Genomic DNA, 13174 nt, shown 5'->3' with positions numbered 1-13174 from the left:
TGTTTCAGGTGTAGGGAATATACAGAAACACAGATGGCATAAGTCTACTTTTATTTTTATTTTTTTTTAATAAGAAAATTACGTTAATAATATGGACACAGTTTATGAAGGCACGCATGCAAGCATACATAGCCTAACGCAGCCTACAATAATGACTTCATAATGAGCCTAATATACATATGATTTGCTGTGCCATGGAGTATTGAAATATATATAAATATATGGTACACTGCCACTTGGAAAGCGCCGAGGAGTACTGCTCCACAAGTGGTAAGGATGACTGCCACTAGAACAGTGATTTCAGCGTCTGGGAGCCAAAGAGCATAATGTGTCGATTGTTTGGTTACCAGTGACGCAAGCGGCCACTCTTTTTAAACTGTTACATAATTACAGACCACGTTAATGTTATGGGCTCGTATAAGCTCGTGTGTTGAGAGGGTGGGGAGTTGCTTTATGGGGATCTACCGTTCTGAATAAACAGTGCCACGGGCCTCGTGTCTGGCTTTCAATGTCGTTACTCAATTTATTGCGCGCACATAAAACTTATAGAAGTGGTTTTTAAATGCCTTGTTCATTCTTCCTTCCGCTTTGCTTTTTATTCTATTTATTTTTCACTATTTTTTGCCATAAGTCCTAAAGAAGGGTTTAGTGAGGTGGTAATGGAAGTTCCTAAGTAGGCCCACTAGTCTAAATCTAAATTTGTTTAATTTTGTGTTGTGTGACACATTGAAATCTTGCATGAACTTCTTGAATTTTAGTCTTATAAAATATTGGCAACCATGTCGGTCTGAGAGAGGAAATTTCCACTCTGAACTTATTTGTAAATTTTCGAATCACTTGCCGTGGAAACCAAATGTTTAAACTTCATCAAGTTTTATTCAAACAAATTTTGGAGTACTTCGCAGTGTAATAATTAGAGCTCCGCTTTCTGTTGGTGTTGTCTGCTAAACCTGACTAGGTTTCATTTCAAACGAAGTAAATTGTTGCCCCATAAACCATTGCTACTTGCAGGATACAAAAGGAGAATGAAACCCTTCCCACCGGTAGAAAGAGTTTCTAAAAAATTTAAATTTCACTTTTTGGGCTCCAAGTGCTCGTGCAGTTTTCTTTTTTTGTTTTTATCAGAGGGTATTACCTACATAATTTTATTAGGGCTATGGACTCCATAAATTATTTAATTTTAATTTTCTAGAAACTCGTTGTGTCGTGATTGAAGGGCCCCTGTCTTTTAGCTGGATTATTCATTTTTACCGGACAGCGGCCTAGGATGGATACACACTAGACAGCGAACATGAATTTAACCAGTCCAAGGGTTCAATCGGCAGAGAAGATAATATCCAACCACACATACATAAATACATACATACATACATACATACATTCATGCATACATACGTACACACATACATACATACATACATTCATACATATATACATGCATGCATGCATACAAACATACATACATTCATACATGCATGCATACATACATTCATACATGCATGCATACATACATTCATACATACATACATTCATACATACATGCATACATACATTCATACATGCATGCAAGCATACGTACATACATACATACATGTATGCATGCACGCATGCATGCATTCATTCATACATACATACATACATACACTCATACATTCATGCATGCATGCATACATACATACATTCATACATACATACAGTACATACATACATATTTACGTACACATTCACGTACTTATATACATACATATATAATTACATGAATGAATGAATGAATAAATAAATAAACAAGTAAATAAATGCATGGACCGCATACTAAAAACTATTTTTTAATATTCAGGGGGCTCGAAACTTACAAATCTGTCACAATCTCGAGATGAATTTTTCTTCAGCATCCCAATGCTTCCTCATGCAATATATGCACTACAGACATGAAGAATAGATATATCTAAGGAATTATTGTAGTCTCTACGTATTCATCATCTCAGAAAATAGCATTTCTCACATTCGGATCCTCCAATTAATCTGACAGCGGAACCGAATCTGGACATTTTAGAGTTCCTCAGCGCGGGAATGGGAATCATCCTGTGATTTGACGATCAGTGAACAGAAAATTTGTATGAAAAATGTGAAATTCTCTGGAAAACCCTTCCCAACCATACGGTAGGTGATTCCTTCTGTAGACTGTCAGACGTGGGGGAATCAGCATGCTGTGGGAAAGCGTAAATAGCGTTAAGTGTTATGTAGCGTTTTGTTGAGTGCCGCTAAATATTTTGCGTTCTAATATCATGTGCTTAATTTCTCTCATTTACGTCATTTTCACCGCAATTTAGCCTACTGGAAATAGGTCTCTGTTTTATGTCAGTGTAAATTGTTCCTTTCCTGTCATCCTTCTTTTTGCTTCTGCGATATTTCTCATTATTTCTTCCATTTAAGCTTCGTTCTCTCCTTTTCTCTCTCTCCCTCCCTCCCTCCCTCCCTCCCTCGTCCTCTTTCCCTCTTCCCCCTCCTGGTGTTTGTCATGTTTTACGTCATCGGATCAATGTAGAGATAATCGATACCTTCTGCCTCGATTCATGTTCGAGTCTCTTTGTTCAAGTAGAGCAAGCAGGCCACTCACTACACCCGCTAATCCACCGTAGCTGAAGTTTGAAGTTACAATGGCGCAGCACTGATGTTCCTGGAAGTTCAGCAAGTTGCGTACAGAGCGAGCGACCATCGCTATACATGTTCCGTTCTCCCCGCGTGCCGAAATTCAAGCATCCCGGACGCGCGAGAGGAGACAGTTTACGTATGTTTCATACCAGTTTCCCGATTGACATTCTGCGTGGTCTGTGTGGTAGTTATTGTGGACAAAGTAGCCGGGGACAGGGTTCTGTCTCAGTATTTCGATACTCTCTTGCCAGTCTATTCAAAAATATTTCATAGCTGCGTCTTATACTCTTTCCTCACCGACTCATGGAGTAAGCACTCACAGACTTGCTTGCACGTGTCTCCAGTAGGTTTACTTGGCCCTGATATGTAGGCACATTTACCGACACGATAAGCGAGATCGGAGATGACGGCATTTTCTGAACCATCTTTCGTTTCAGAATTGCTTTTGAGCTTCACTGAAAGCGTGAGGACAGGAGTTTAGGTTTTCTGATAATGATAAAACCGTGATAATTTTTAATGCAAGGGGTCAGAAAATACCCGATTTTTATTAGGTTATTTAACGACGTTCTCAGCATCGAGACAATATAGTGTCGAGACAGGGCGGAAAATGAATACTGAGTAACTGGTGGGATGAGAATTGGAAGGGGAAACCGAAGTACTCGGAGAAAACCTATCCTGTAATAGAATTCGTGTCGCTGCGGTAAGAAGCAGGCGATTTGCCGCCCAAGGTATGGCCTTAATGTAAATAGGTCTTCTACTGGCCTGTCCTCTAATTCATGTAGATAGAATCCATTTTAAAGTAAATTTATCAATTTACAGAATATGCTAATATTTCTAAATGAACTACAACTTTGTAAGGAATGTAACAGCTGTAATTACTCCCGTAAGTCCTGCCGTCAAATCTGGTGTGACTTTGTCATTATCAGCATTTCGGAAGTTTACGTGCCTGAAATATCCGATTCGTGTGGTTTGTAACAAACACAAGAAGTTTCAAGACAGATTCGCAGCTGCAGTTACAATAAGCTCATGTAAACTTTAGTACTGTACAATTTTAGTAGAAGAGGAAGGAGACCAGTTGGTCCCGCATAGCATCCATTGAACTATCACGTGACTAATTATTCATTAACTGTTTCGCTTGCCATCAGCCCCAGAAGGAAAAGAGAATGTTTCAATTACATGTGTATTTCGCCTCAAAAATTTAGCACGATGGTGATGGCAATATGGCGAATGATGAGAATTTAAAAATCGAAGATAAATTTATCTCCAGCTTCCGGCGATCAGTTCCTTTGTAAGTTACATGAAGGAACACTCACCTTCATGCAGACAGTGGAAATGTATTGTGTTATGTTATCCTATAGTGTAATACAGGAGTAGTGACATTTTGGAGGAACATAAGTCTCCAGTCACTCACCAGAATAAACGGTGTCACATCTGAAAAGGCCATAATGTGATCCTGCACCGCCAAGAAAATCTCAGATACCCTATATACACTGGTTGTCTTCTATTCATGAAACATTTAAAAACAAATGTTGGAATATTTCGTTTTACTTGCAAACAAATATGAGAAAGTGACAGGGTACAACTTGAAGCTGCATGTTCTCTGTGGAGCTGCAGACTGTATTCCTATTGCGTAAGTGATCTTTATTATTCAGCCTGATATTTTCTTCGTACGGAATTTAATTCTGTCTTTCATACTCTCTTTTTGGGGCATTAGAATTTTTATGAAAAATGACGAATTGTTAGTTCATATGTTTGAATGACTTTCCTAAGACAAATTGATAGACTACTCTGAACGGGCAGTCTTAAGGAGGAAGCAGTGTGACGTATCGAGCCACTGCTAGACAACGGCTCGGTAAAAACATTCCCGATGCTACGCACTAAACAATAAAAGGATATCAGTTGCTGGGTCAAGAACCAATGAACATGCGGCTATAATAATACGCGGCAAGAATGAAAGGTATTTTCTATGTGGTTCACGCCGAGATGGTTTGCTAGGCAACTGCGTGGTAACACGCCATTAGAACAGTAGAGGGACAACTAGGATAGGCTACAACTAGTGAAAACTGAGAATTCTAAGGCATGCGTAACGGTGAACTATAAATTGTATAAATCAGTGACAGAGCTGTATTGCTTGTAAATACGAATTGACTGTATAAGGTCCAATCCAATCATTCAATCGAGAACCTGTTATTATTAGTCACTGAACCCGGGACATCTGTCAATATCTTAAATTACGAACCGAATCTGATTCTAGGAAAACACAGTATATGGTTAGAAAATCTGAGGCTAGAGAGCCCAGAACTCTATTTACGGATAGCAGCTTGTGTTACAAATGGCTAACTTGATAGCCGGATTAAACATCATAATCTTCAAGCAGCTGTGCTCATTTATCTTTACAAGGCGCAACTCTCTTAATTTTGGCCATGTTATTGCTTTGGCACTACCTAAACTAAGCGGTCAGCAGACTCTATAAAGGTTTCAGAATACAGTAACAAAACTCTACCTGCAAGTGAGTTCGCAGTTATGAGATAAAGCAACCAAAACAACGTAGGAACTTGATGTAACAGCATTCCAAGGCGCCTGTATATGTCGGTTACATCATAAGCTCTCGTAGTAAACCTTTAGTTAGTACATATAATGGCTGTTGCTGCTGAGGCACCTTACTCCTCCCTGGTGTGGAGCGGCAATTTACTGTAAGAGTGACTTTCGGCAGGTCGATCCAGGGATCACACTAGGGTATGTAATATTTTTCTTTCAGAACTGAGAGTTTTGCTCACAATTTTAAATAAGCGGTTCATTTAACTGCATGAAATAGTAAGTAAAGTAAAGTAAAGCTATCCCTGTAACAGGTCATGAAGGCCCATAGGGTTGTGAGACGTTGAGGGCCCCACATTATCTAGACAATCGGCTCAAAGATGGCGGTAAGGTTGTCAGCCTTACGCGCCGGCCGCGCTTTACTCCCCAGGAAAATGATTTAATTCCATTATAATAATTTAAAGACAGTGATCTTGAGATTTCATGTTCATCAAGTATTTGCAGTCTGTTAGTACGCTATTTCTGGCCAACACTGAATTAAAATATCTTACTAATTGGAGAGCGTTACCTAACAAATCCACGTAATATAATCTCTGTCCGATAGCTAAGTCAAGAAGCCTTTTAACTCCGAAGTAAATATTACAATGTTCTGAGTCTATAATGCCATGTAGTTCGACGAAAGTCCGAGGTTTCAGAGGAAAACATCGCTTCTATCATCATGGTCGAAGAGTAAGCTAAGTAACAACCCGACAGAAGTAGGCTGCAAGCTGAATGAACAGAGCATGCAAAGTGTGTTTCTGCTTGTCGCTGTTTCTGCTGGTTCCTCACTTACCTTACTTTCCATCCATGAAGATAGAAGTCATACATTTCTCCAAAATTTCGGTCTCTCTCTCTCTTTATGAACTAAACATCGTTTTGTTGGAATCTATGCTTTGTGGGAAGCTCGTTAGATGAGAACGTGTGTTTTCATTCAGTTGAATTTACTTTCTCCCCAGAACGGGAGGGTGTTGCTAACGTAGTGATAAGTTTTCTTTGCCTGCGTTCCGCTCCCCAAAACTTAGAAGGCAAATGGATCTTGTACGTAGCGTTGCTTGAGCTACAATCCTTGTTTCCAGTATTACTTTCGTGTCCTCCTTAAAATATGAGAATTGTGTCATCTACGACTCTCTACTCTTAGGAATTTATAGTTTATCGTATGATACAGTAGAGGATCCAAAGGAGTTTGCCACAAGATATTTAATTAATATGAAAATTACAGTTTATTAGTGCTTTAATATTTACTTCAGTGAAAGAAGATTTTCCCTCACAGTAAGCTCATACCTTAACACGATGGAACACAATTTTTGTGTAATAAGCAACAAAATCCTGCATATCTCATGAGGCATTCACGTAGTAGTAAGTTCCATGAAGGCACTGTAATACATATTATAGTGGTGTGTTTCCTATGGCCGTTTAAATAATGATTAATTATGTTTTGGAGGAACTGAATTTGTAATTACTTTACATATTTAAAAATAATATTTTTATTTTCGGCATACATACACAATGGTATTTACTATTGCAAACAAATAGCTGAACTTCAAGTTTTGATTTATGTATGGAAGATATATTGATCCGAAATCACTGCAAGGATCTAGGTGCGAAGAAAAAAGTGCAAAAATTAAAGGTACACATAATGGCATATAAAAACATCATTACTCTGTTTTGTAACCCATAGAGTCACAAAATGCAGTTCCGTTAAATCGACGTTTTGAATGAACGATAATCACCCAATAAACACTGCTTTATTCTGCGTTTTTATTTTGTTGTTTTAGTGCCTTCATAAGCCAAGGCTGGGCACTGTGTGATTTGTGTGTTATTGTCAGAAAAATGATGACGATTCCCTTAAGTGACTACATCTGAAAGCAAACGGTCATTCTACTACACAAGGGTACACGAGTAGTTAATCGTTTTATCTGCAAGTTATGATACACATCCAAAGTGCATTAGCTGTAATGCTTCTATAGTTCCATAAGCAGTGGAAGTCGTTGGGCTCTTAACATTATGTTAATTAATAAAGCAGAATAAAATTAACTAACAAAAATTGTTATAGATATCCTCGGAACAGATGATTTACATATTTTTGCATTTTGTTAAATTTCGTTTAGAAATTTTAAATTAATTATTTTTTACCCGCTTTTGGACTTGTATGGCTTTAATCACAGGATATATTGAGAGAGAGTGTACTTTCATATAAAATTAAAATTATGTCCCGATGAAGTCATTGGATTTTTTCAATTGACCTTATCCTTCCAGCCGCACTATGGCCCTGGGGTCGACTCAGCGTCTAGTACCAGGAATTAATTAAATAATTTTCCTGGGAAGTAAAGTGCAGCCGGAGCGTAAGGCTTACAATCTTACCGCCATCTTTGAGCCGATTTTCTAGGTAATGTGGGACTCTCAACGTCTCACAACCCTATGGGCCTTCACGGCCACTTACAGGGATACCTTTACTTTCTTTTTACGTTTTATGGGCAGCGGGTCTTCTTGGACACTGCTAAAATATACCAGAACCTTTTAGTATAATATATTGATCTGTTCTTTTAATAATTAAGCTGTTTCTGCTGAAGGACAAGAAAATTAGGCTGTTGTAGACCTGTCTGAATTTATATAAATAACCCCCAAAGCCCTTTGGAGATAGGTAAAAGACGCAGTGGAAATGTGGAGACTGAAATTAGGCCTGTCCTCTTCTGCGTAAAAACTGAAGTGTTTATGTGTGTGTATGTTCCTGAAGTAAAACAATTCTGATATCCTCTTGTGAATGCGGTAATAAACACCTAAAAAGGCGGGGAGGTTCTTGACCAACTGAATCATCTTCACCTCCTCAAGATGCCCTCAGTTTGCTCTCCGATAAACTACGAACATTAAACGGAGTAATTTTCCGCTTTGTCTTCCTAATCATTACTGCCTCAAGGTGTATGTGAGTTTTAGAAGTTACTGACTCGTCTTTACTTGGTCAAAAGAACTTTAATTAGATTTGGAAGTGTTGGATTGAAGAAAATAGCAACAAAACTCCTACGTGGCGTAGAATTCCTGGTTATTCAGCCTAGTTGAATACTTTACGTGCTGAATACCGTGGCTGTGTAATTTTAAAACGGATAGATGGGTCTTACAGTAGAGTAGGCCTATGTAGGACTAATAAAAAAGAGGACTATATTTTTTGGCCTATTTCCTTTAACACGTTTTTCCGTATATATTTTATTAGAACGTTACATGTGGAGTATGTTGTCTTAAATGTATTAGCCTGGCATATACTCGTATATGCCTATATGTGGTTTATGTGACGGAATGATTTTAGCTCGCAAATTATCAGAAATCTCTCGTAGAAGGAAACAGTTGCTGGAGAACTACCAGTTATAAGAGACACCCGTTCAAGTGACAATAGCCCACAGAGTATTTATATTTCATGGATTAAATTCAGGGCTGATGGTACAGCCTTGTTGAGTGCTATCTTGGTGTCTTCCGGTACATAAGAAAGAGTTACTGGACATGTGTGCTCGGGAGGTTTACGTGTTTAGTGGAACATAAATTTTCATATCTTGAGCTAGTTTATGTAGAAATATGAATTTCACCATTTTATTCACCCTCTCGTATGAAATCAGGCTTTCCGCGGTTCATAATATTTGCTGCCGTAGTTACGATAACGATAGGTTTATGTTCTTTCAAGATACAATAAATGTTACAGAAGACAGGTGTATGCAGCGGAGTTAACAAAGACAGCCACTAGTTCTATTTGGTTTGGCTGAGGGCCGTACGCAGGGAGGAAACATTCGCAATATTCTTTAAACAAATATTAAAACCACTCGCCGCTTGCTTAGTACATTTCAGAGGTCAGTGGTGTAAGCCAGACTTGTTCAGCAGTGTTAGGATCCCAAGCCATTTCCAAGCATTCAAATGGGCATGTGGCAACAGACATGTTGTGTGTATAAATGGAATAACTCATTTCTCTTTCATTTTGATAAACCGAATATAAAGTAATATCACAACTGCAATTTTACTCAAAAAATTAATGAATATTCAACATGTTCCCTTTTAAAATTAAAATTTAATTGGTAACATTGACATATCTCATCAGGTAGAATTAATATACAGCCAACATTGTAGAGCAATTTTAGTGCTCAACCGATCCGTTGATGTTGATGTCAAGATTTTGTTATTACTGCTGAAAGTCCATCTTCATTGATATGGGCCTAAATGGAACCGAAACGAACAAGATCATGTGTTCAGTGTGACCCAAAATTTACTAGGGCGGTAATATTTCTGTCTTGTTTTCGGGATGCGTTCGGTTTCATTCTCGACCGAGACGCTGAGTAGCCTGCTAGGGTTTCGTTTCTTTCTCAGTCTCTTCAAACCAACATCGGGGTGGTACCATGAAATAGGCCACGATCGATTCCTCCTACATCATTTCCTGCTCGGCATTCCTTAATCATTCTACAATCCGACACAATGTAAACTTTGCTACTGACAGCGTGGATAAAACAACCATAATTGAAAATGTAATTGCGTGGATGTGTTCAAGTACTCAAGAGTTTACAAGCAATTTGTGCAACCCGATTTTCTTTTTCCCCCACAAGAGCTCTTCACTGCTCCGTACACTGAGCCAGATTAATCCAGCCCATGTTGTCCCATCCTATTTTCTTAACGTGAATTTTAATGTTATTTTTTCACCTACATCTAGGTCTTCCTAGTGGTCTCTTTCCTTCTAGCTTCCTCCATGTTTTCCGCATGCCCTGCCCAGCTCATGCTACTTGACTCGATCATTTTAATTGTATTTGTTTGACTGTATTTGGCGAGGAGTATTCCCAAGCCTCCAATTACTTAATCCGTCTTTGGTCCAAATGTTCTTCCCCAGCTCCCTGCCCTCAAATTCCCTCAGTCTGTGTTCTTCCCTTAATGTCAGAGCCCAAGTTTCACACCCATACAAAACCACAGGTAAAATTATGACTTTTTATGTTATAATTTTTGCGTTTTTAGTCTAAGAGAAGACAAAAGGCTCTGAACTGAGTGGTAGCCGGAATTATCCGAATTTAGTCTCCTCTTATCCTCAATTTCTGATTATTTACTGTCGCTCACAAATATTTAAACTGTGCCACATTTTCAAAGTATCTGTTAGCTATCTTTATGTTATGTTTTTGCCTTGCATTCTGCTGAAGAGACATCAACTTACGTAGTTTTCTCTGTGTTTACTTCTAGACCAACAGCGTTTCTAGTGCCGGTTAGAGCTTTTGTGTTTATATTTCATGTGCCAAATCTTATGTCCATTTTCCTTTTCTTATCGCGTTCCAAAGAATCCGTCCAGGTCCGAGGTCCTGTTTAATATTTCGTAACACAGTGCCCTTTTTTCGCTAAGAAGCTAAAACCCTACGCCCAACCCCCAAGCTTGAGAAACACCACTTTTCAGTTATTCGCTACATCCTATTCGGTATATTCGAGTTTCTCCTCCATATCTGGAGGCCGTCTCCTCCATCCACATCGTGAGGACGCGCCATGCCCTGGTGCACATATACCCACTTAAAGTGGTTGGTGATAAATAAATAAATAAATAAATACATAAATAAATAAATAAATAAATGCATCATTATTGTGGAAATATTTCTATAGATACATTGAAGCAGAAGTCGAGCTCCAATGATCATGACCTAAGTGTGTTAACCAAAAAAAAAAAAATATTTCCTTTTATAAACCGCATGAATGTTCTTGAAAAGAAATCTTGGTAGTTCTGTAGTTTGTATAAATACTTTTAAAATTTTAAATTGAACAAAATAAAATGATTCTTTCGAATAATAAGAAAGTATTCATAACATTCAAGATATATAATATTTGAGATTTTCACGGCGGTGACTATGAAGAACGCCGTCTTCTGGGATGTGGCGCCGTGTAAATATTGTGTAAACCGACGTTTCTGGGGAACGTCGGTTTACACAATATCTGCACGGCGCCACATTCCAGAACACCGCATTCTTCATTCAAGGTATAGATTAATTATTTAAGGTTTATTTATGATACGCCTGTCATATGTTTCATCTCTGCCCGCACTATGCTCGGAGGCCACAGAATGGACGTTTGTGGTCTTGACCTTTAGCACTGCAAGTAGTTAACAGAACACATTACCCTGGAAGTGATTTTATAAAAAGCCAGCCATTGAATATGAAAGACTTCTATTCCATCTGTAGTGTTTACAATATCTTGGAATCGTCGCTGTATCACTTTGTTTTCAGTGTTTACAATCACAGCCAGGATCGGTGTCGTTTTAATGGCAATATTAATGTAAATTCGTCAAGTCATTTAACAGTAGACTTCAGTTAAAATGCACTTTAATTTCAGCCAAGTAATTTAGTGAGGTATGGTGCATATGCTGTGACATGAAGATAAAATTAGTAAACTGAGACTTGCAAGGGATCAGCCCAAACCCCTCACCATTTCTGCTTATAAACAAACTCCGTTGTAATAAAACGTGATTTCCAGCAGTAGAGGGATGCTGTGTTAAGTCCTGGGATGCCTCAATGATTATGACGTCAGTGATATGACTGGCTCACAATATCATGTAACCTACAGCTGAACTAACTGTATCAAGAGGGTTAAAGAAAATAATGACTGAAATGCAGTTACTGCTCTAGGCAAGACTTACATGTGCATGCGTTTGCCTCGCCAGTAGAGCTTATGTCATTTTTCTCATATCAGGATATCTGCAGTATGGTCCTAACTGTAAATATTGTTCTTGTTGCAGGACACGCTCTGTCGTAACATCCATATTCCTGCCTTCGAAGTGCTTTCAAGTCGGACCACTAAAGAAAAATTCTGAAGGTCACCTGCTAGCAGGTATGTGTAAAATTATTTGACTGGCTAAACAGTATTCCATCTCTAAAATAGAGCACAGAAATTTGGTTGTCTAGCGCAAGCAATTTGCTCCCTTCTGCGCAATACCTGCACGGAAACTCAAAAGATTTATGACTAATTAATTTTTGGGAGTTCCTTTATGTTGCTTTCGGAACCTGAGCCTTCCGTCACAGTCCTGCATGATGCGAGGACAAGAAAAATTAAGGAATAAATTGAAATGCACAAATCCCCCAGATTCCCGAGATTTAAACTCAAGCTGTCACTCAGATGATGTCGCTGGTGCAGTAAACCCGTGCGGCGCGATGCGACTGATGCACACAGTGACTGCCGCATCACAAGCAGCATCACAAGCAGCAGAAATTGCAGTAATGGCGTGTAGAATTGTTAGTATTTTGCATTTTAAGGGAACAGTAACCGGTTGCTTTATGATAAGAATTGGCTAAGCAGCAAGACAATTCGTAATTATATTTATTTTCACCAATATAATTTATCTATCTATCTGTGTGTGTGTGTGTGTCTGTCTGTCTCTCTCTCTCTATAGCTCTACAGTCCTTTTGTTGGTCCTTGGCCGCTTTTTCAGTTTCTTAATCATATACGCCGTCGATAGGACCCCTTTGAGAGGGGATCAGCCCGTCGAAAGGCCCTACTTACACATAGAAGAACACAAACACAGAATAAAAGCACACGTACATCCATGCCTTGAGTGGGATTCGAACCCACGATTCCAGTGTTCGAGAGAGCGAAGATAGTTCAAATTCTATGTATACACAATATGTGATAATAAGCTACTACTACATGTTTCTATATTTCGGTCACTATAAGGTATGCACATTAATTGTTGGGCCGAATGTAAAGGAGTGACAGTGTAAACAACAGTAAATATGCTTATGTGAGGATGATCGAAAGGGCGAAACATGTAGTAGATAATTATGATATAGTGTGTCTATGCGGAAGTTGTGCTGATGGAAATAAATACAATTGGAAAGACAAGACAATATGACACTACGGTACAATATATACTCGTATAATTAATGATATTTTTCAGAAAAGTCGTGAAGAAAGACACTACCAAAATTTTAACTCAAGGGACCTTCTCTATTCCTGTCACATA

General features: G+C 38.6%; 1 protein-coding gene across 2 annotated transcripts in view; it reads left to right on the top strand.

Annotated features, from left to right (window-relative positions):
• LOC111861851 (homeobox protein abdominal-B) overlaps positions 1 to 13174 on the top strand; it is a 452675-nt gene that overhangs the window by 49909 nt on the left and 389592 nt on the right. For both annotated transcript variants that reach the window (XM_023846773.2, XM_033750534.1), the window contains exon 2: positions 11954 to 12045. The gene's annotated coding sequence lies outside the window, so the exon portion shown is untranslated. The remainder of the gene's footprint in view (positions 1 to 11953; positions 12046 to 13174) is intronic.

Source organism: Cryptotermes secundus, unplaced genomic scaffold, assembly GCF_002891405.2.
Source record: "Cryptotermes secundus unplaced genomic scaffold, Csec_1.0 scaffold180, whole genome shotgun sequence".
Classification (NCBI taxonomy): domain Eukaryota; kingdom Metazoa; phylum Arthropoda; class Insecta; order Blattodea; family Kalotermitidae; genus Cryptotermes; species Cryptotermes secundus.
The sequence above is the reverse complement of the archived record's forward strand: the minus strand, read 5'-3'. Positions and strand labels throughout refer to the sequence as shown.